Below are 22177 nucleotides of genomic sequence, written 5' to 3' on the forward strand. Positions count from 1 at the left end.
AGGAAATATTCAGGTTTAGATCCAGAAGACCTGGTTGCCCAAGGACTCCTTCGAGTCCAATTTGTAACAAAATCATGGCCAGACATCCAAAAGAAAATTCAAAAGATAGATGGATGGAGTGAAAAACAATTGGACGAACTGCTCAGAGAAGCGCAGAAAGTTTTCGTTAATAGAGATGAAGCCAGAGAAAAACAGTGAAGCTTAAATGAGATGGTAATTGTACAAGTGTTCCACCCTTTTATGTTGTAAACAAGTAGTTGAAGCCCCTGCAAAACTTATGCCTTTACAGAGTTACCGCAGGCCCCTCTTATGGCACAAGCAGGCGACGTATTGAGTGCGACCCCTCTGGGTGTTGAAGGCTGTTTCTAGACAAATAGAGACCATTAAAGGCACCTAGGTGGGATCAAGGGATTGATTTTTTAAAATGTTTTGAAGAATCAAAGGGGGGACTGTGAGAACAGAATTTAGATTTTAGAATTTTTAAGAACAGAATTACATGGGAACATTTAAGATGAAACAATTAATCAGTCATGTATTGCTAACAAGCTAGCTTCAGTGCTGCAGGGAGGGACAGCTTATCAGAAATGACTTCATAACTTCAGGGCTGCAGAGGCAACTTGGCCTTGCAGCTGGTACAGCGAGAGAGAGAGAGAGAGACATTGTATTTCAACAGCACTCTTCTTATCACCCAGACATGACAATCCTAGGGAAAAGTTAGAATGAAAAACATACTGACCAGGCTAATACACACCCCCTTGTTAGAGGGTGGCTCAGCCTACCCTTCTGATTCAGCAGTTGCTGAGTTTTTTATATTTGCTTTTATATTATACTGTTTAAATGTTATTTGAGTAAATAGATCCACATAATCCTAGTGAATATATATAATCATATATAAGTTGATCAGTAGAGAGAAGGTTATCATAGAATGATAAAAGGGGGGAATGTGGAAGTGAGCAGAAAGGCATGGCACTATGCTTAATGGGAAATATAGCCAAGTTAGGAATAGTAGCTTTGCTGAGCTTTGATTTTAAGTGGCAGAAACCACAATGAAATAGCTAAAAGGGATGGCCAGAGTGTGTGCAAGCTGTGGCAGCCACAGCACTTCAGACCAAGGAAGTCATTTTACCTCGAAGCTATTACAAGAAATAGTTAGGGCATTCGGAATCCAATGGGACTTCCATACCCCTTGGCACCCTCCCTCTTCAGGGCGGGTGGAAAGAATGAATCAGACCTTAAAGAAACACCTGTCCAAACTGATACTTGAAACAAGGTTACCCTGGACAAAATGTTTACCTATAGCGATACTCAGAATTCGGACAGCCCCTAGAAAAGATGTGGGACTGTCCCCCTATGAAATGCTATTCGGATTACCCTATATGGGAACCAGGGGCGAGATGCCAACCTTAGAAACTAAAGATTCGTTTCTAAAGAACTATATACTGGCGTTGTCTTCCTCATTGTCATTCCTCAGGAAGCAAGGCCTGTTAGCACAGACCCCACCTCTCGAATTTGCAGTACACAAGATCCAACCAGGAGATTGGGTTCTGGTGAAATCGTGGAAAGAGACTAAACTACAACCGAACTGGGAAGGACCATACCAGACTCTCCTGACCACTGAAACAGCCATAAGAACGGCAGAAAGAGGTTGGACCCACTACACAAGAATCAAGGGGCCGGTACAACCCCCCAGCCGAGGAAGGAACTTGGACAACCGAATTAACAGAAGAACCATTGAAAATAAAGCTAAAAAGACTTTGAGTAACAAACTTTTTTTTATATAGCGGCGCGAGCGCGGAAATACTGTCTGTAATATTGTGTGCCTTTTCTCTCTCTCTTTCTTTTCAAAAGTAGCCAGGACAGAAGAACGACAAATCAAAACTACCCACTTCCAATTAGACAACAAGGTGTTTGGAGTAACAGTTAGAGAAGGGAAAAAGAAAGGTGAATTAAAATGTTGTTTTCAGGTAACAATAGATAAGACTGGTAAACCATCTAACAAACTAAAAGGGACCTCTCATAACGATCCTAACATAGTAAAAATAATAGAGGTAAAAGACTTGAGAAAGACAATTGAGATAGAAACCGGTTACGGGGACACAAATGCCTGGGTAGAATGGATAAAATATACTGTAAAAAGTTTGAACAAAAACAATTGCTATGCTTGTGCATCTGGTAGACCGATAGCTCAAGTAGTACCTTTCCCGCTGGGGTGGGAGCGTGACCGAAAGGGCATGGAATGCATGTTAGCCCTATATCAGGATAAGACGGCTTGGGGTATTCAAACTTGCATATCCTTGTCATTAATGTTCCCTCCCCTAGAGAAAAAAGATTCAAGGACTCCCCCTTCATTTTTAGCCACCGGTGTGAATCACACATCATGCGTAAGTCGACACGGTGCGGAGCTAACCAGAAATATGGGAGAGTTGAAGTCATGCATAGAGACTGAGGACGTAACTGGAAGAGTCACGGGAGGGAACTACTCATCATTGAATGTCCCCAGAGCGGATTTATGGTGATATTGAGGAGGAAAAATCCTGAGACAGACCCTACCCTCCCAGTGGAACGGGACGTGTGCAATTGTTCAATTGGCAATACCATTCACCTTGGCATTTGAGAAACAAAAGATAATAACGAGGGAAAGGGGTAAAAGGGAAGCGATAGCGAACTCTTTTGACGACCAGGTGTACTTGGATTCCATAGGGGTCCCAAGAAGGGTACCTGATGAATTCAAGGCCCGAAACCAAATAACAGAATGGATAGTATCAACGGGAGTACAGACATTGAGAAGGCGGCTGAAATAATGCTCAGAGGATTTGAGAGTACATATGAGACCCCGCCTCAGTATGTAGAAAACAACAAGGATTAAGTAAAAGAAAAGGGGGAATTGTGAGAATAAGAAATTCTAAAATGTTGTTTCTACAGCTTGTGGAAAATTACCGAGAAGTAATTTCTACACAGCATAATGAAATCACTGAAAAAGAGTACTGATAAGGGTATGTAAGTAAAGACCTTGAGACAGTACAGCAGTTAAAAATTGTGCTTAGGCAGAGAAAAGAAAAACAGCAAGAGTTAGAACAAAGGATGTAGTGAATGAGAAACTGCCCCACTAAGATAAAGGCTGACAGCTGCAAGTTAACACACACAATGGAGAGCCAAATAAGGTAAAACAAAAACAAGAGTTGGGGCTAGAAAGTTAGAGTAGGGGGAGAAGTAAACAGAGGAGGAGACTGTAGCAACCATAGGATAGGTTAGTGTCATAATACGTTATAACCAATAATGTAAAATAAAGGCGTGGACAAATGGATTTGTATTGTATAAACATGAACTGAATATGTTGATGGGTGTGCCTGCTTGTACGACACCCGATCTTGCAAGAACGTTAAATAAACTTACTTCTTCAGAGTTTGACTTGGTGTAAATTATTATCAAGTGGGCTACGTTTCTCACAAGATTAACCTGAATCTGAACAAGAAAAAGTTGCAGCTGAAGGTGACTCATGTCAAATACATAGGGCATGTACTGACAGCTAAAGCACTTTGCCTTGATCCTGATAAGGGGCGAGTTGTAGCAGAGATACAGCAACCAACAAATGTAAAGGCTGTTCAACGATTTGTTGGATTTTTGAACTATCAAGCCAAGGTTTTGCCCAATCTGTTGTCAGAGTGTGAACCTCTACGCAAGCTCACTGCAAAGAATGTTCACTGGTATTGGGCACAGAACAAGAAGCAGCTTTCGCTCATATCAAACAACTGGTGACGACAATACCAGTGCTGAGGTACTTAGATGTCAACAAGGACATCATCCTGCAGTGTGATGCCAGTGAACCAGCATTTGGAGCCACCCTCATGCAAGGACAACCAGTTGCATTTGCATCCAGAACGTTAACACAAACCGAATGATGCTATGCACAAATCGAGAAAGAGTGTCTGGCTATTGTTCTTGTTTGTGAGCATTTCAACCAATACCTTTTTGGGAGAGAGAAAGTGATGATAGAGTCTGACTATGAGCTACTTTAAAGCACCTTTCTCAAACTGCTTCTATCTGTTCCAAAGCGTTTGCAAAGGATATTACTTAATTTGCAGAGATATCACTTGGAAGTGAAGTTTTGTTTATTCGTTCATGGGATGTGGGCATCACTAGCTAGGCCAGCATTTATTGCCCATCGCTAATTGCCCTTGAGAAGTTGGTGGTGAGCTGCCTTCTTGAACTGCTGCAGTCCATGTGGGGTAGATACACCCACTGTGCTGTTAGGAAGGGAGTTCCAGAATTAAGACCCAGTGACAGTGAAGGAACGGCGATATATTTCCAAATCAAAATGGTGTGTGGCTTGGAGGGGAACTTGCAGGTGGTGGTGTTCCCATGCATCTGCTGCCCTTGTCCTTCGAGGTGGTAGAGGTCACGGGTTTGGAAGGTGCTGTCTAAGGAGTCTTGGTGCGTTGCTGCAGTGCATCTTGTAGATGGTACACACTGCTGCCACTGTGCGCCAATGGTGGAGGGAATGAATGTTTGTGGATGGAATGCCAATCAAGCTGGCTGCTTTGTCCTGGATGGTGTTGAGCTACTTGAGTGTTGTTGGAGCTGCACCCATCCAGGCAAGTGGAGAGTATTCCATCACACTCCTGACTTGTGCCTTGTAGATGATGGACAGGCTTTGGGGAGTCAGGAGGTGAGTTACTCACCACAGGATTCCTAGCCTCTGACCTGCTCTTGTAGTCACAGTATTTATATAGCTACTCCAGTTCAGTTTCTGGTTAATGGTAACCCACAGGATGTTGACAGTGGGGATTCAGCGATGGTAATGCCATTGAATGTCAAGGGGAGATGGTTATATTCTCTCTTGTTGGAGATGGTCATTGCCTGGCACTTGTGTGGCGCAACTATTACTAGCAACTTATCAGCCCAAGCCTGGATATTGTCCAGGTCTTGCTGCATTTCTCCACGGACTGCTTCAGTATCTGAGGAGTCACGAATGGTGCTGAACATTGTGCAATCATCAGCGAACATCCCCACTTCTGACCTTATGATTGAAGGAAGGTCATTGATGAAGCAGCTGAAGATGGTTGGGCCAAGGAACTCCTGCAGTGATGTCCTGCAGCTCAGATAATTGACCTCCAACAACCACAACCATCTTCCTTTGTGCTAGGCATGACTCCAACCAGTGAAGAGATTTCCCCCAATTCCCATTGACTCCCGTTTTGCTCCGGCTCCTTGATGCCATACTCGGTCAAATGCTGCCTTGATGTCAAGGGCAGTCACTCTCACCTCACCTCTTAAGTTCAGCTCTTTTGTCCATGTTTGAACCAAGGCTATAATGAGGCCAGGAGCTGAATGGCCCTGGCGGAACCCAAACTGAGCGTCTGTGAGCACATTATTGCGAAGCAAGTGCCGCTTGATAGCACTGTCGACGAGACCTTCCATCATTCTACTGATGACCGAGAGTAGACTGATGGGGCAGTAATTGGTCAGGTTGGACTTATCCTGATTTTTGTGTACAGGACGTACCTGGCCAATTTTCCACATTGCCGAGTAGATCCCAGTGTTGTAATCGTACTGGAACAGCTTGGCTAGGGGCGTGGCAACTTCTGGAGCACAGGTCGTCAGTACTATTGCCGGAATGTTGTCATGGCGCACAGCTTTTGCAGTATCCAGTCGTTTCTTGATATCACGCGGAGTGAATTGAATTGACTGAAGACTGGCATCTGTGATGCTGGGGACTTCAGGAGGAAGCTGAGATGGTCATCCACTCAGCACTTCTGGCTGAAGATTATTGAAATGCTTCAGCCTTATCTTTTGCATTGATGTGCTGGGCTCCCCATTCATTGAGGATGGGGATATTTGTGGAGCCACCTCCTCCAGTTAGTTGTTTAATTGTCCACCACAATTCATGACTGGATGTGGCAGGACTGCAGAGCTCAGATCTGATCCATTGGTTGTGGCATTGCTTAGCTCTGTATATCGCATGCTGCTTACGCTTCGGCATGCAAGTAGTCCTGGGTTGTCGCTTCACCAGGTTGACACCTTATTTTGAGGTATGCCTGGTGCTGCTCCTGGCATGCCCTCCTGCACTCTTCATTGAGCCAGGGTTGGTCCCCCGGTTTGATGGTAATGGTAGAGTGGGGGATATGCCAGGCCATGCAGTTACAGATTGCAGTAAAAGATTCTGCTGCTGATGGCCTGCAGCGCTTCATGGATGCCCAGTTATGCATTGCTAGATCTGTTCAAAATCTATCCCAGTTAGCACAGTGGTAGTGCCACACAACATAATAGAGGGTATCCTCAATGTGAAGACGGGACTTTGTCTGCTCAAGGATTGTGCGGTGGTCACTCCTACCAACACCTTGGGGCGGCACAGTGGCGCAGTGGTTAGCACCACAGCCTCACAGCTCCAGCGACCCGGGTTCAATTCTGGGTACTGCCTGTGTGGAGTTTGCAAGTTCTCCCTGTGTCTGCGTGGGTTTCCTCCGGGTGCTCCGGTTTCCTCCCACAAGCCAAAGACTTGCAGGTTGATAGGTTAATTGGCCATTATAAATTGCCCCTAGTATAGGTAGGTGGTAGGGAAATATAGGGACAGGTGGGGATGTGGTAGGAATATGGAATTAGTGTAGGATTAGTATCAATGGGTGGTTGATGGTCGGCACAGACTCGGTGGGCCGAAGGGCCTGTTTCAGTGCTGTATCTCTGTAACTGTAACCTTCATGGACAGATACATCTGAGGCAGGCAAATCGGTGAGGATGAGGTCAAGTATAATTTTCACTTTTGTTGGTTCCCTCACCACCTGCCGCAGACCCAGTCTAGCAGATATGTCCTTTAGGACTTGACCAGCTCAATCAGTAGTGGTGCTACCGAGCCACTCTTGGTGATGAACATTGAAGTCCCTGACCCAGAGTTCATTCTGTGCCCTTGCTACCCTCAGTGCTTCCTCAAGTACTGTTCAACAGGGCGAAGTAAGGATTCATCAGCTGAGGGAGGGTGCTGGGTGATAATCAGCAGGAGGTTTCCTTGCCCATGTTTGACCCGATGCCATGAGACTTCATGGCGTCTGGAGTCGATGTTGAGGACTCCCAGGGCAACTCCCTCCCGACTGTATACCATTGTGCCACCACCTCTGCTGGGTCTGTGCTGCTGGTGGGACAGGACATACCGGGGATGGTAAAGGCAGTGTCTGAGACAAGGAAGGGAAACAGATATACATCGTTGACATCCAGTCAAGAGCTGAGCTCCCTTTGAAGGAAGTTGATGATGCCAGTACAGAGTGCGAAATCTTCCAGTTTCAACAAGAAGCAAGATTACAACATGCTCCAGAAGTCATCAATCCAGCAAAGACATTGAATCTGATAGACAAGCATCTTGCTCAGATGAAGCAAACCAAATGGCGAGATGCAACTCTTCAAGTGCCACAGGAAGTTGTGATGAAAGGATGGCCTGAAACCTATTGCTATAAGGGAGTATTAGGCATACAGAGATAAAGTGACTGCCCAAGGTGGCATCATGTACAAAGAGACTAGGGTCATTATCCCTAAAGAGATAAGAAAAGAGATACTGAAGCGCATCCACGCAAGCCATCAAGGAATCAAGCCTAGTCTGAGGAAGGCAAGAGCAGTGCTCTACAGCCCAAACATGAACAATGAGATTAAGGACCACATCAGCCAGTGCAGTGCTTGCAATGAACACCAAGCTGAGCAAGCTAGAGAGCTCCTCATGACTCATGATATCCCAGACAGATCATGAATGAAGCTTAGAGTAAACCTCTTCACTCTCACTGGAACTGATTATCTCGTCATTGTCATCTATTATTCAGACTACTGGGAGTTAGACTAGCTGACGCCAACAACTACCAGTGAGATTGCAGAAAGCCTGAAAGCACACTTCAGTCGTCATGGCATTCCCGACATTGTGATGAGCGACATTGGCCCAAAGTTCACGAGTGAAGAATTCAGACTGTTCATGAATGATTAGGAAATTCAGTGCTACACATCGTCTCCACACTATCCCCAGTCAAATGGAAAGGCTGAGGCAGTGGTGAAAATTGCCAAAAGGATCATAAAGAAATTTACTAGATCCAGCACAGAGTGTATAAAGCAATCTTAGAGTGGAGAAACACACCTACTGAAGGCATGGAAAGTAGTCCATGTCATGATTGTATGTGTGGGCTTGAGTATTAGAGAATATATGGTACTTGGAAGGGAATCTGAAAGTAGCTTTATGCTTTGGGGAAAACACCTGACCTGGGGTTGTTGTAAGGTCAGATAAGCTTATGCTGCTGTAGTGAGAACAGTGAACAGAACTCTTACAGAAGTATTTAATAAAAAACTTGTTAAATCTTTGTTAAAGATAAACCTGTGATTTTATGTGTGATTCATTTCAGCCTGAGATGTGACATTGAGAACGGGGTAAATTCGGAGATATTTAGGATTATATAATCGCATTTGATGGAGCTGATATGTTTGAGTCCAGAGAATTGAGCTGTTTGATCTGATGGGTGATGCCAGTTTCGTCAGTTTGAAATGGAAAATGTGGCTGAAGGAGTTTGAAGAGTCACGGTTTGTTTTGGACTGGGCAACAGAGATACAGAAAGCACAGCGACAGGCCTTATTACTGTTCAATGTGGGTGTGGTAAAAAAGGCAGATTATGAACGTGCAGTGAAAGCTTTGAAGAACCATTATGTGGTGACCCTAAATGCCACATTCCAAATGCATCTTTTCTGTAAATGAGACAGAAAGAGGGGGAAACAGAATCCCAATTTGTGACTCGTTTGAGGCAGGTGCTGGATGGATGCAATTATGTTGTGATGGATTTGAATGACCAGATAATGAATCAGGTGGTCCAACATTGCAAGTCGGATAAGTTAAGATGCAGGCTGTTGAAAAGATGAGGTGACTTAACGTTGAATAACACTTTGAAGATAATGGCTGCATTGGAAGCAGTAGATGGACAAGCTCACAGCATGAAACTTGGTCCCATTTCCACCATTGGCACGACAAAATCTCAGGTTAATCGAGTGACACAATGAAATCCAGGTACGCGTAAATGTAAACAGCAAAAGTCTGAGAGAGAGAGTTCCAGATGTGGCAACTTGGGGCATTATGGAAGAGATAATTGCTGGAAAGATATGTAGAAAATGTAGGAGCAGAGACCATTTTGCCAAGAAGTATAGAAGCAAAGCTGAACAGAGTGGCAAGCCTGGCAAACCACGTAAAGAGATGAAAATAGAACAACTGTGAGACGAGTTGAAGAAGATGCAGTGAGTGAGGAAACAAATAGCAATCGTGGATACATGTTTTCTGTCAGTGACAGTAACCATGAGAAAGTTCCAGTGATTGTAGGGGGTGTTGAAGTGAGCATTATTATAGATTCGGGCAGTGACAGTAATGTCATCAGCAGAGCACTGTGGGAGGAACTGAAGACAAAGAGAATCAAGTGCACATCTCGAAAATGTGTCAAAAAGATTTATCCTTACACATCCAAAACCTGACTTCAAACTGTTGGATGTTTCACTGAGTGTAAGAGCTGGAGAGAGTGTGGAGGCAGAATTCATCGTGATTGAGGAGGCTGGTGAGCCTCTTCTGAGTAGAGAAATTGGCCAAGCCTTGGATTGCATTGGATTGAAAGTGAATTCTGTGAAATCCTATGAGGAGCTTCCAGAGGAATTTGGATGAGTGTTTCAAGGAATTGGGAAGTTGCACAACTGCCAAGTGAGATTAACAATTGACGAGAATGTGAAGCCTGTCACTCAGCCTATACGGAGAACAACTTTTGGTCGGAGAGGGAAAGTTGAGGCAAAGATCAAGGAACTGGTTGACCAAGACATCATAGAGCCAGTTGAAGGACAAACACACAAATCTTCACTTGAGAAGGAAGCTGAATCATTTGTGTAGTTTGTGGCAGTTCATGCTACACCGAGAGCAATGACAACTCGAGAGATTGAAAGAGAGTCAAAGATCCAGAATTGAATGACATCAGACAGAGAATACAAGCTGGAAATTGGAAGAATTGCCCATTGAGAGCACACATTGTTATACGAGATGAACTGTGCACAATTGTGAAGTGTATTCTCAGAGGTAACAGACTTATAGTTCCACAAAAGCTTAGGCCTAGACTAGTGAAGCTATCTCATGAGGGTCACTTGGGAGTGGTTGGTATGAAGCAAAAGTTACGAACCAGGGATGGAGAAAGGTGTGGAGCAGTTTGTCAAAACATGTCATGGATGTCAACTTGTCAGTAGACCCAATCCACCAGAACCAGTACACAGTACACTATTAGCGGCTGGACCATGGGAGGTTGTAGCAGTTGACTTCTTAGGTCCAAGTTGCATCAAGAGAGTCCACACTAGTGGGGATTGACTATTACAGACATTATTATGACTATGTGGTAATGAAGTCTACATTGGAAGAGAAAATGGTGTTTGCATTGACTGAAATATTTGCAAGGCATGGTCTACCAGTCATTTTGTATTCAGACACTGGGCCACAATTCATTTCATAGACCATTGCAGATTATATGCCAGTCACAGGTATTCACCATCACAGAGTAACACCTAAATGGCCACAGGCAAATGGGGAAGTGGAAAGACAAAACCAATCCTTAGAGAAACGGATGAGGATTTCTCAGGCTGAGGGTAAAGACTGGAATGAGGTGTTGTTGTCATATATGGGCATGCCTAGAGCAACTACACACACAACAACAGGAAGGAGCCCTGCTGAGTTGTTATTTGGACGCAAAATACACACCAAGATACCAGAGCTGAGGGACATTTGAGTTGATCAGGAGATTCCAGATCATGATGCTGAGAAAAAGGGTGTTGCAAAGTTTTATGCAGACCACAGAAGGAGAGCTAGACAGTCTGATGTGATGCCAGGTGATGAAGTATTGCTGAGACGGGAGAGTCTGAGTAAGATGGATACACCATATTATCCAAGCCATACAATGTTATTGCCAAGAAGGGAAACAGTGTGACTGTGCAGTCGCCAGAAGGAGTACTGTATGACAGAAATTCTTCATGCATTAAAAAGTATCTTGGTGACAAAGACACAACAGCAGATAAACCAGATGTAGGAGCTGAGGCAAAGCTGACATCTAGCAATTCAGATGTCCATGCCAGTGATGCTGTTGGCAAGCAGACAGCTTGCTATCCAGAGAGGCCAATAACATTTGCTAATCCTGACGTGGTGACCAAAGTTCCTGAGACAACAGGAAGACCATGGCACGAGAGGAGATCACCAAAACAATATGAAGATTATGTGTTGTGATCATGTTCAAAAATTATCGACATGTTTTGGGCTGAAAAGGGAGGAATGTCATGATGTCATGACAGTCCAGTCCAGTGACTAAGGTCATTAGGCACCCAAACAACACTTCCAACAGCTAAGAAACCACTGAAGCCAAAAGTAGCAACAGATGTGAGGAGCAAGATTATAGTGAAACGACAGAAAGTCAAATGTCACTGTGATAAAACTGCTAAATCATTGCCAGAACTGAGAGTTGGCGAGCCGGTCAGTGTGCAACCATTCAATGCACTCAAGAAAAATGGGCCCACTTGGCAATGAAGAAGTTGCCACTTCGATCAGTGAATGACCAGATCTATCATCGCAACCAAAGAAGCTGCTCCTTCACAGCAAATGGCTGATGAGATAGATCTGAGTTCGCCAACTGAACAAGGAACTGAACGACCATCAGTCCCAGAGGTCAACCGTACTCCAACCAGCGTAACAGATGAGCAGCAACAATTACCACAGCAGCAACACTCACCACACCAACAACATTCCCCAGCAAAGCAATACCAGCAACATCATCCAAGGAAACAGCAGACACCAGACAAAAAGCCAACAATAACTCGCACACATACCATAAAATGATCTGAACGCTTTAAAGATTATGTGTGAAATGCATGTGTCAGGGCAGACAAATTTGAAAGGACAAAGAAAGAACAGACTTTTTTTTAATGTAAAGGGATGTTTGGATAAATATTTTTGTACACTTGGGCTTGCAGTACACATGTGATCTCTGATGTCATGATACGTAAATAAAGGCTTTTGGTACGATCCATTTTATGCACCACATGGAACACCTGCTGTCTGCCATGTTGTGCCTCTCTTGTGTTTTTTCCAGATTAAATTCACTTTGACAATGATTTCCAACTCCTGCTGCAGCTAAAATGCACCTCCCTTTTAAGAGGTGTAGGTTGGCTTTAAGCAGTGCAGGCTAGTTTTAACTCATGCTAGTCTCTCATGATTTTGTGCTCCTTGCTCAGGCGGGCAACCACAAAGCAGTGCAGTTAGCACTGGCTGCACAATACAATGATTTAAATGAGTAACCTGCATGGAAGCAAAGAGCACTGGTTAATCCCTGCATCTGTTTTCGGGAGGTTGTTGAATTTCACAGCTGATTAGTGCTGTTTTCAAAATAGAATTCAGGTTCTGCAAGAAATGAGGGGTAATCTAATCAATTGGCTTGGGCAGCCAATTCCAAATCTTGAATCTCTTTAGAAGGTTTCAGAGAATACCCTGAGGCAGTCATGTGACCTTCTGTCCATCTCTGAAAGCTGGGAGTTTCCTTGAACATAGGGTCAAGCCAGAAACTCATGACTGTGCAGTAGCAGGAAGGCTGTGTGCCTCTTTCCAGATAACATGGCAAGTCTGAAAACCATCTGCATCTATGGACCCTCCAAGACTACAGATTGCTACGGACAGAGACCAGGGGAAGTGAACCACCTACAAGTCTGCCTCCAAGAAAATCTTGAACCAAGTGGACGAGCCACAAGGTGCACATTGACTAGCCAAAAACTTCAAGAATCCAACTTTATTCAGAAGACCAAAGAATCATCCAATTCCTAGACTGTGTATTTAATTTTTATTTATTCTGGACTCTAATCCAACCACAAAATCTACTTCTCACTCTGTAATCTAGTTGTGTGTGTGATTCTCATGTGCATGTGTGCATGGAAGTGCAGCGTTTTTTTCTATTAATTCATTTGGATCGGGTTTAGATTGTTAAGTATAACAAACTCACCTCTTTCTTGTTTAAACTCAAGAAAACCTGTCCAATTGGTTTTTTCACGATCACATTAAAGGCAAAAGAAAAACACTCATTGAAATGGTAAGCACAACCTCTGTTAAAAAGGAATAAACCCTGTTGCGGTCAAATAAGAGGAAGAGCAAGAGGGGAGCCTGAGTCCCCCTCCTCACCTGGCCGTAATAACGTTGTATGAGATTGGAGTCATGTGTGGCAACAGGTTTTGATTTTTTTTTTGATTTAGAGATACAGCACTGAAACAGGCCCTTCGGCCCACCGAGTCTGTGCCGACCATTAACCACCCATTTATACCAATCCTACACTAATCCCATATTCCTACCACATCCTCACCTGTCCCTATATTCCCCCACCACCTACCTATACTCGGGGCAATTTATAATGGCCAATTTACCTATCAACCTGCAAGTCTTTGGCTGTGGGAGGAAACCGGAGCACCCAGAGGAAACCCACGCAGACACAGGGAGAACTTGCAAACTCCACACAGGCAGTACCCAGAATTGAACCCGGGTCGCTGGAGCTGTGAGGCTGCGGTGCTAACCACTGCGCCACTGTGCCGCCCACAAATCTCTACCGCCTCTACAAATTGATCCTTCCCAAAGTGACCATTCTAACAAGTAGAAATCAGCCACTTGATTTTTAGTGCAGGTAGTGTGAAGATTTTTTTAAAAATTCAGAACATATAGTTACATAGAATCAATTGGATCTGTCTTCCAAAGTGGTCAGTAGATGTTTCTTTTAGTTCACTGTCCATGACCAGATACTGCTATGTTAAGCATCTACTGCAATATCCTGGCTAATATCAGCTCTGTACCTAGAACCCTAATCCCACAGGCACTGAAATCAATAGAAATGAAGGTCAGGTGATCTCTATAAAAGGCAGGTGATCTGCTCTGTTTGCTTACCACGCAAAAGGTTAAGGGGGAATCACACAGGAGTTTTCAAAATTCTGAAAGGGTTTCCAGAAGATAGTGAAAGTTGGCCTTGATTTTAACCCCCAACCCCCTCCTCTCCTCCAATGGGCAGGAGAGGGTTTGGGGATGGGGTTAAATTATCAGGATTGGACAATCCAACCCCATTTGAGCTGAAATCAGCCGTAGACGAAGCTCCCACAAAAGGCAGCGGGGGTGGGGGGGGGCCTAATTAACATAAAAAAGTCACTGCCTGATGACATAATCGACACCACTATTTAACTTTAACAGAAATCCCTCCCGATCTCCAACCTACTCCCCCCAATCTTCCCAATCAATGGCCCCCCTCCCCACAACCTATCTAATCTTGGGCCTCCTCACTCCAGCTTGCCAACAATGCCCACATCGCAGAATGAATTTTAAAAATTGTGTAATTACCTCTTATGCAGCACCTTATCTAATGCTTTTTATAAACTCAAATACACTGTATCCATTGGTTTCCCTTATCCATCCTGTTAGTAACAACCTCAAAAAACTCTAACAATTTGTCAAACCCGATTTTCCTTTCATAAATCCAGTTAATCTGGCAGAGGAATACAGGATGTAGCTCTAGATGAAGGAATAGGAGTGACACACAATGGGCTCTTTCTGTGCAATATGTTCCAAGTTTCCATAGTCTTATCAAATCCTTTTTGGAACTTGTTGGCATAACAACTAGAAGTAGCTAAAGAACAACCCTTAGTAAAATTAAGAATAGAACTAGTTGGAAAGATAACTTTCCAAATATCCTCCTTTTCCCTTGTAACTACAGTGGAGGGGGTCTGGCCATCACTAGTAGAGGCAGTGGGGATAATTTCATGAGTCCACAGTCCAGGCAGGGAGCCTTGGATGCCAGAAGTACATTTAGGAAAATTGCCCTCGCATTGTTTACAATTATCTCTTCGAACCATTAAAAAGAATGTTTGGAAAATTTAGGGAAGTGGAAATTTGATCTATGCTCTGGAGGACAAAGCTTCACATTGGAAGCAGGAACTTGTAAATTAATATCTAATGAATATACAAGTTGTGTTCCTGCCAGCACATTATGCTTTATAGTGCACATAGCTACTGGGTGAAACAGCTTGGTTCAGTTGTTGACAGTCATCACTTGCTTTTGCCTGCTTGGGATTATGGAAAGCTTACCTATAGCCTCATCTAGCACTGCAATACTGTGTGAAGAGCAGGAACTTCCTGGCTGAAACCCAGTGCCCTGGTTGGCAACTGTTGATTTTGAGAGTGAGGACTCATTTGCATGGGTCTGGCAAACTACAGTGGCCAAATCAGTTTTCTGATGGAGCTTGCTGGTTGGGAGGGTACAAAGAACAAGGAACAAAGAACAGTACAGCACAGGAACAGGCCATTCGGCCCTCCAAGCCTGTGCCAATCTTGATGCTTGCCTAAACTAAAACCTTCTGCACTTCCGGGGCCCATATCCCTCTATTCCCTTCCTATTCATATATTTGTCAAGATGCCTCTTAAACGTCGCTAACGTACCTGCTTCCACCACCTCCCCAGGCAGCATGTTCCAGGCACTCACCACCCTCTGTGTAGAAAACTTGCCGCGCACATCCCTTTTAAACTTTGCCCCTCACACCTTAAACCTATGTCCCTTAGTAACTGACTCTTCCACCCTGGGAAAAAGCTTCTGACTATCCACTCTGTCCATGCCGCTCTGTAAACCTCTATCATGTCGCCCCTCCACCTCCGTCGTTCCAGTGAAAACAATCCGAGTTTTTCCAACCTTTCCTCATAGCTAATGCACTCCAGACCAGGCAACATCCTGGTAAACCTCCTCTGTACCCTCTCCAAAGCCTCCACATCTTCCTGATAGTGTGGCGACCAGAATTGCACGCAATATTCTAAGTGTGGCCTAACCAAGGTTCTGTACAGCTGCAACATGACTTGCCAATTTTTATACTCTATGCCCCGACCGATGAAGGCAAGCGTGGTAGGAAATTGGTTAGCCGCTATGAGAAGCTGGCTGATAGTCCAAGCCTGGGGGAGGAAGCGATTCCAGTGGTGGTTCGTACAGGTAAGCAGAGGGTCTAAAGCATTTTTGTGGGGCCAGGAAATCAAAAATAAAAAATGAAATTGGTTTTGAGACATTATTTTAAGCGGTCTCCAGCAGTCTCTTAAGCATTGCTGTTTAGACTATTCAATGCCAGCACAAAGGGATGGAGCATGTGTGGTGCACACTGCCTATTCACAGCTCATATTTGCATTTGGGGTCCTACGTAGATCATTGGACCTTAATTTGCATATTAAAAGTGGCCCCTCCAAAATGGCAACAGCTGGAAAGCCAGTAAAAACAGATCAATAAGTGACCTGATGCCATTTTCAGGCTACTACCACTTTATTACACCAGGCAGCTACAGTTAAAATCAGCCTCAAATTACCTATTTGGATCAAGTTTACATGACCATTTTATAAGTGCCTTAGACCATTGTGCTAACCCTCTGACTGGTGTACCAGCTCCTAAATAGACACTTCTAAAGATCCTTTTATTACGATTTGGAACAATAACAAGCTTGTTGCTGTTGCAATGACAAGGACATGAAACAGAAGCAACTAATTTAAAAAGAAAGGCTAGTGTTGCACATTAATATTGTATATGTCCATCATGGCAATGATTTTTTTTTTGTCCTGTCTAACCCATTTACAGAACTGGACTGATATTGGGTTTCATTGCCGGACAAGCCAAATTTAATTCACAGTGTGAGCCACTTAAGTCATGTATCTCATATACTTCTTGCAACATAAATTCACTATGACAAGCAAGTGATTTAGTCCATTGTTTATTCTGACAAATAGCTATGTAACTGCATTGAATATTATTTTCCCTTGTCCATTATATAGGTGTAGGACTGAATGGGCCTCAGCTGATAAACAGTGGTAGCAAAGCTGTTTTAAGCGCATGTTGACATTATACAAGCAAGTTTGAACTTTATTTTGCGAATATAAATTTCTAATTATATATTTAAAAGTACTGGTAATTTTGATTTAAAATGTGCAGTTATCTTGCTCAATAATAAACAAATACAACTGTATTTAATTTTCAATAGAAACCTATGGTGTTGTATTTTATATGGCAAAGTTACACTTTACAAGAACAATTTAAAATTTTTACCTGTCAACCAGCAGGAAAGGTTAGATAAATATTTAGGATATTGAAGTTCAAACCTGGAGAATTTAAAGGGAAGACAAACATTACAACCAGGTTTGAGAACAATAAGCTCTATTTTCAGATTGGTGGATGTAAATATGTACCGTTATCACATTTATTTATTGTTAGTGGTAATTTAAGACATCTAATCGTGATTTTATCTGAAATGATTTTCTTTTATCAATAAGTAGGAATGAAGCACTTTACCTATCATAAGGATTTTCATGTGGTACACTGGTGGTGGAAAAAGGAGACTGAACTAAAACCACAAAGGCAAGCAAGCTATTCAGAAGAAATTCATTTCTTTTTAACTAGTCAGGAATCAAGTTACAACCACAGAAAGGAGCATGAAGATTTGGACAACTGTAGTAAATAAAAAGTTGCAAGAATTCCTTAAGGCGCACAGGGTCCCTGCAAATATATCAAAGATCTATAAATTATGTGGAAACGAATTGCAAGAAACAATAGGGTAAGTTCAGTAATTCCCTGCTCGCAGTGGGGGGACTATACCAGAAGGGCAAGTGGATCAGAAATTAGCATAGCCCCAATACTGTGGTCCATGGTCTGTTTAACTGGGAGTATGGAATTGCTGAATTTACCCCGAAAAAGGGTAATTTGAGTGGATGATTAAAAACATGCTTGATGAAGGAGATTACACTTCTTCACAGTCAGAACAATCTGTTAATTGCCTGTTGTGAAAAAATTGGCCTCTTCTTCTTTGGCCTCCTTGTCTCGAGAGACAATGGGTGAGAGACAATGGGTAAGCGCCTAGAGGTGGTCAGTGGTTTGTGAAGCAGCGCCTGGAGTGGCTATGAAGGCCAATTCTAGAGTGACAGAGTCTTCCACAGGTGCTGCAGATAAAATTGGTTGTCGGGGCTGATACACAGTTAGTTCTCTCCTTGCACTTCTGTCTTTTTTCCTGCCAATTGCTAAGACTCTTCGACTTGCCACTCTTTAGCCCCGCCTTTATGGCTGTCCGCCAGCTCTGGCGATCACTGGCAACTGACTCCCATGATTTGTGGTCAATGTCACAGGACTTCATGTCGCATTAACAGACATCTTTAAAGCGGAGACATGGACGGCCGGTAGGTCTGATACCAGTGACGAGCTCGCTGTACAATGTGTCCTTGGGGATCCTGCCATCTTCCATGCGGCTCACATGGCCAAGCCATCTCAAGCGCCGCTGGCTCAGTAGGGTGTATATGCTGGGGATGTTGGCCGCCTCAAGGACTTCTGCGTTGGAGATACGGTCCTGCCACCTGATGCCAAGGATTCTCCAGAGGCAGCGAAGATGGAATTGGTTGAGACGTCGCTCTTGGCTGACATACGTTGTCCAGGCCTCGCTGCCGTAGAGCTAGGTACTGAGGACACAGGCTTGAAATACTCAGACTTTTGTGTTCCGTGTCTGTACACCATTTTCCCACACCCTCTTGGCCAGTCTGGACATAGCAGCGGACGCCTTTCCCATGTGCTTGTTGATTTCTGCATCGAGAGACAGGTTACTGGTGATAGTTGAGCCCAGGTAGGTGAACTCTTGAACCACCTCCACAGCATGGTCGCCGATATTGATGGATGGAGCATTTATGACGTCCTGTCCCATGATGCTTGTTTTCTTGAGGCTGATGGTTAGGCCAAATTCATTGCAGGCAGCTGCAATCCTGTCGATGAGTCTCTGCAGACACTCTTTTGTATGGGATGTTAATGCAGCATCGTCAGCAAAGAGGAGTTCCCTGATGAGGACCTTCCGTACTTTGGTCTTCGCTCTAAGACGGGCAATGTTGAACAACCTGCCATCTGATCTTGTGTGGAGGAAAATTCCTTCTTCTGAAGACTTGAACGCATGTGAGAGCAGCAGTGAGAAGAAGACCCCAGTGTAGGTGCGAGAACACATCACTGTTTCACGCCACTCAGGATAGGAAAGGGGTCTGATGAGGCACCACTATGCTGAATTGTGCCTTTCATATTGTCATGGAATGAGGTGATGATACTTAGTAGCTTTGGTGGACATCCAATCTTTGCAAGTAGTCTGAAGAGACCACGTTTGCTGACGAGGTCGAAGGCTTTGGTGAGATCTATGAAAGCAATCTGTTAATAGCTATAAAGTTTCATGTTGTGAAAAAATTGGCCTAATACCATCGAAGACTGATAATATATTCTACAAGCTTCTATCAGCAGGCAGGTTTAAAAAAAACTAGAAATCCCTAGGCATATATTCTCATCATTGCAGATGATACTGCTAGTGTACAAAGATCTCTAGGGGTCCAGAAATCTAAAGTAAATTTTCCAGTTACTGTGGATCATAACAAATGCTTGGTAATTATAAAAAGTAGACATAGATCCAATTCACTATGTATGAGCTTCTAGCCAGCCTGAGATGCTGTTACCCATTATAGGAGCCAGTAGCACAATGCTTGGTGACTATAGTGCTGATGTTTACTGGGGATAGGCAACCTATCCATTGGTAGCCTAACATAGTGCCTAACACTGAGCCTCTAACAATTTTGACTTAGGAAAAATCAAATATTTCAATGACTGTGTTTTAAATTTCCAGAAAACTTGAGATAGCTAAATGGAAAATTATTGGCAACACATCTCACGACAAGAGCTACACTGACTCGCTGTAAGAATTTTATGTCTTCACCTTATCTTTTACATTTTATTTTCTAATTTTCAGGATGGTTGAACTTCTTGAGGTTCCTTGAATTAGGTCTTGCATTTACAAACTCCAGTAAGTACTTGTATTACCTCTAATCTCAAGGTGGAGATCTCTTACTTAATTTTACTGAACTGCATTTATTGTAAGTCCTTAATCAGGTGGAAGGGAAGGAAGGAAGTTCTAATTGGCTGCATTGTGAGGTGTGCTAGGTCGGAGACCCTGTATAATTAGTCTACAGCAATTATTTAGCCTTTTAAATCAATGAGTCTCAATTAGCACTATCCAGAGACTTAAGTTCTTTTGTAGTGAGATACATAGCAAGAGAATGCTTGTGACTCATGAAGAGGGGCCTCTTTTTATTTCCTTTTGCTTCAGTGCACTTTAGTAGACCATTCATAATAAGGTAATAATAGGCCCTGCATTACACAGGTTTAGGATATAGCTAGCCTCCCCTTCAGCTGGTTAAGCAATTTTCAATTACACTTTTTGACCTAGCTGATCTATTGTTTTTCTAATGGCCACTCAGGAGTCTCAGTTATCTCCAGTTGTAATTTGATGACTGTGAGATGTTACATATCTTTCAATATAAATACTTGACTGACCGGTTGCATTATGTTGTTGGTATAGGTGTGGAAAATAAGGTGTGTAATTCATCCAGTCTGGAATGTGTAATAACTGAAGCCTGTAGAAACAGCTAGCAGTTACCAATTTTTACCCTATTATGTGCTGTGACAAGCAAGAAAGAATCTAATAATTCATCAGTTTCCCTCCAAACCACACACCATCCTGACTTGCAACTATATCACGGCTCCTTCACTGTCACGGGATCAAAATCCTAGAACTCCCTTCCTAACAGTACTGTGGGTGTACCTGCACCAGATGGACTGCAGCGGTTCAAGAAGGCAGCTCACCACCACCTTCTCAAGGGCAATTAGGGATGGGCAACAAATGCTGGCCTTGCCAGCGATGCCCACATCCCATGAAAGAATTTAAAAAGACAAAAATACTTCCTTTTGTTTCTTTTTTTTTGTCAAATCCCCTAAAACTAACTTTAGAATCTAGCTGGAGTGCAAATAACCTTAACGTTTAACTTTACTGCACTTGGGTCATTCGGGCATTTGGGCTTTATGACATACACCTAGAAGCAACTGGTGCTGCTGCAAATTATATGCTGACATCTGTTATTCAGTTGGTCCTGTGTGTGTTTGCTGGCTGTTGCTGGACAGCATCTCAAGAAACCCACATAACAGTGTATCCTTGAGGCTTCAGAATCAGTCCCTATTGGACTTGTTAGATGCTGTGGATTGCTGCCATTGCAACAGCAGTCATGAATGATGCTGGTGCTTCACTTCCTGCAGACTCTGCTCATTCATCCTTTCCATAACTGTAGGAGTAGAGTAAAGAGATTTCTCCATACATTCAATCAACTTCTTTTAAATGCAGGAAGCTTGAAGTGTTCCGGTGGAAAGATTCCTACCTAATTGATCAGATCATCCCCCATGGGCTCTCTGCTCTATGTGGTTTAGTACTTTCCACATGCTCCCGACTCTGCATGAATTCTGAATTACGAGTTCCTGAGCTGATGCTTGGTGTAATTATAAATCATGATGGTTGGTACTCTGGTTCCTTGAACATTTTGTATAACGTACGCACCTCCCCAATTAACTATTGTTATGATCTGTAAAACCATTCTCAATGTGAGAGCATTGAGCTATTCATGTTTCTTGCTAGTTATAAATGAGGAGAAGGGAGCATGACGTTGGCACAGATGAGCTGGTAAAAGCCTTGCTCCTATTTCTTAAAGAGGAGTGCCTTTAATTGTCTTTAACTACATTTTGTTGTGTCCTTATTTGGTGCCTCTGTAGCTATGTATTGAACATCATCTGATTTCTGTGAAAGTGACCTGAATGGATATTATTGGCAGAGTCAGTTTTGCAAAATGCAATAGCTTTCCTGTTCTGTCACAGCTCGCACAGAACAAATGTAACAACTTCGATATTAACCCCCATCTCTGCCCAACGACAGGAGGGAAAGGGTCGAAGGAAGGGGTTATAAAGTAATATGCGCGTAATGTGCCCCAACCCACTGTGCATATGCCTGCCACCATTTTTATGGTGGTGGGTGTTGGGGCATAGGAGTGTTCCACCATAGAGAAGCTGTCCATTTGGTCGGTCATTGTGCAGGAGATGGGGCTATGAGATACTAATGAAACCCTGCTATTAAGATCAGGTTCTTTGGCCGTTTTTGGCCTCACCCATACCCTCCTTGCATCCCTTTATAAATATCTGGGCTGATGAGTCCCCTTATAAATAGCTAGGGCTAGAAATTGGATAGACCTGCTAATTGGGTGCAGGAGTTGCGATTCGCGACCTGACCACGC

General features: G+C 43.4%; 1 long non-coding RNA gene across 1 annotated transcript in view; it reads left to right on the forward strand.

Moving 5' to 3' along the window:
* LOC137384300 (uncharacterized) overlaps positions 1-2463 on the forward strand; it is a 232187-nt gene extending 229724 nt beyond the window's left edge. Inside the window, exon 3 of the long non-coding RNA XR_010977566.1 lies at positions 1472-2463. This is a non-coding gene — a long non-coding RNA (uncharacterized lncRNA). The remainder of the gene's footprint in view (positions 1-1471) is intronic.
* The last annotated feature ends 19714 nt before the right edge of the window (positions 2464-22177 follow it).

This window comes from Heterodontus francisci, chromosome 2 (assembly GCF_036365525.1).
Source record: "Heterodontus francisci isolate sHetFra1 chromosome 2, sHetFra1.hap1, whole genome shotgun sequence".
In the NCBI taxonomy this organism is placed as follows: domain Eukaryota; kingdom Metazoa; phylum Chordata; class Chondrichthyes; order Heterodontiformes; family Heterodontidae; genus Heterodontus; species Heterodontus francisci.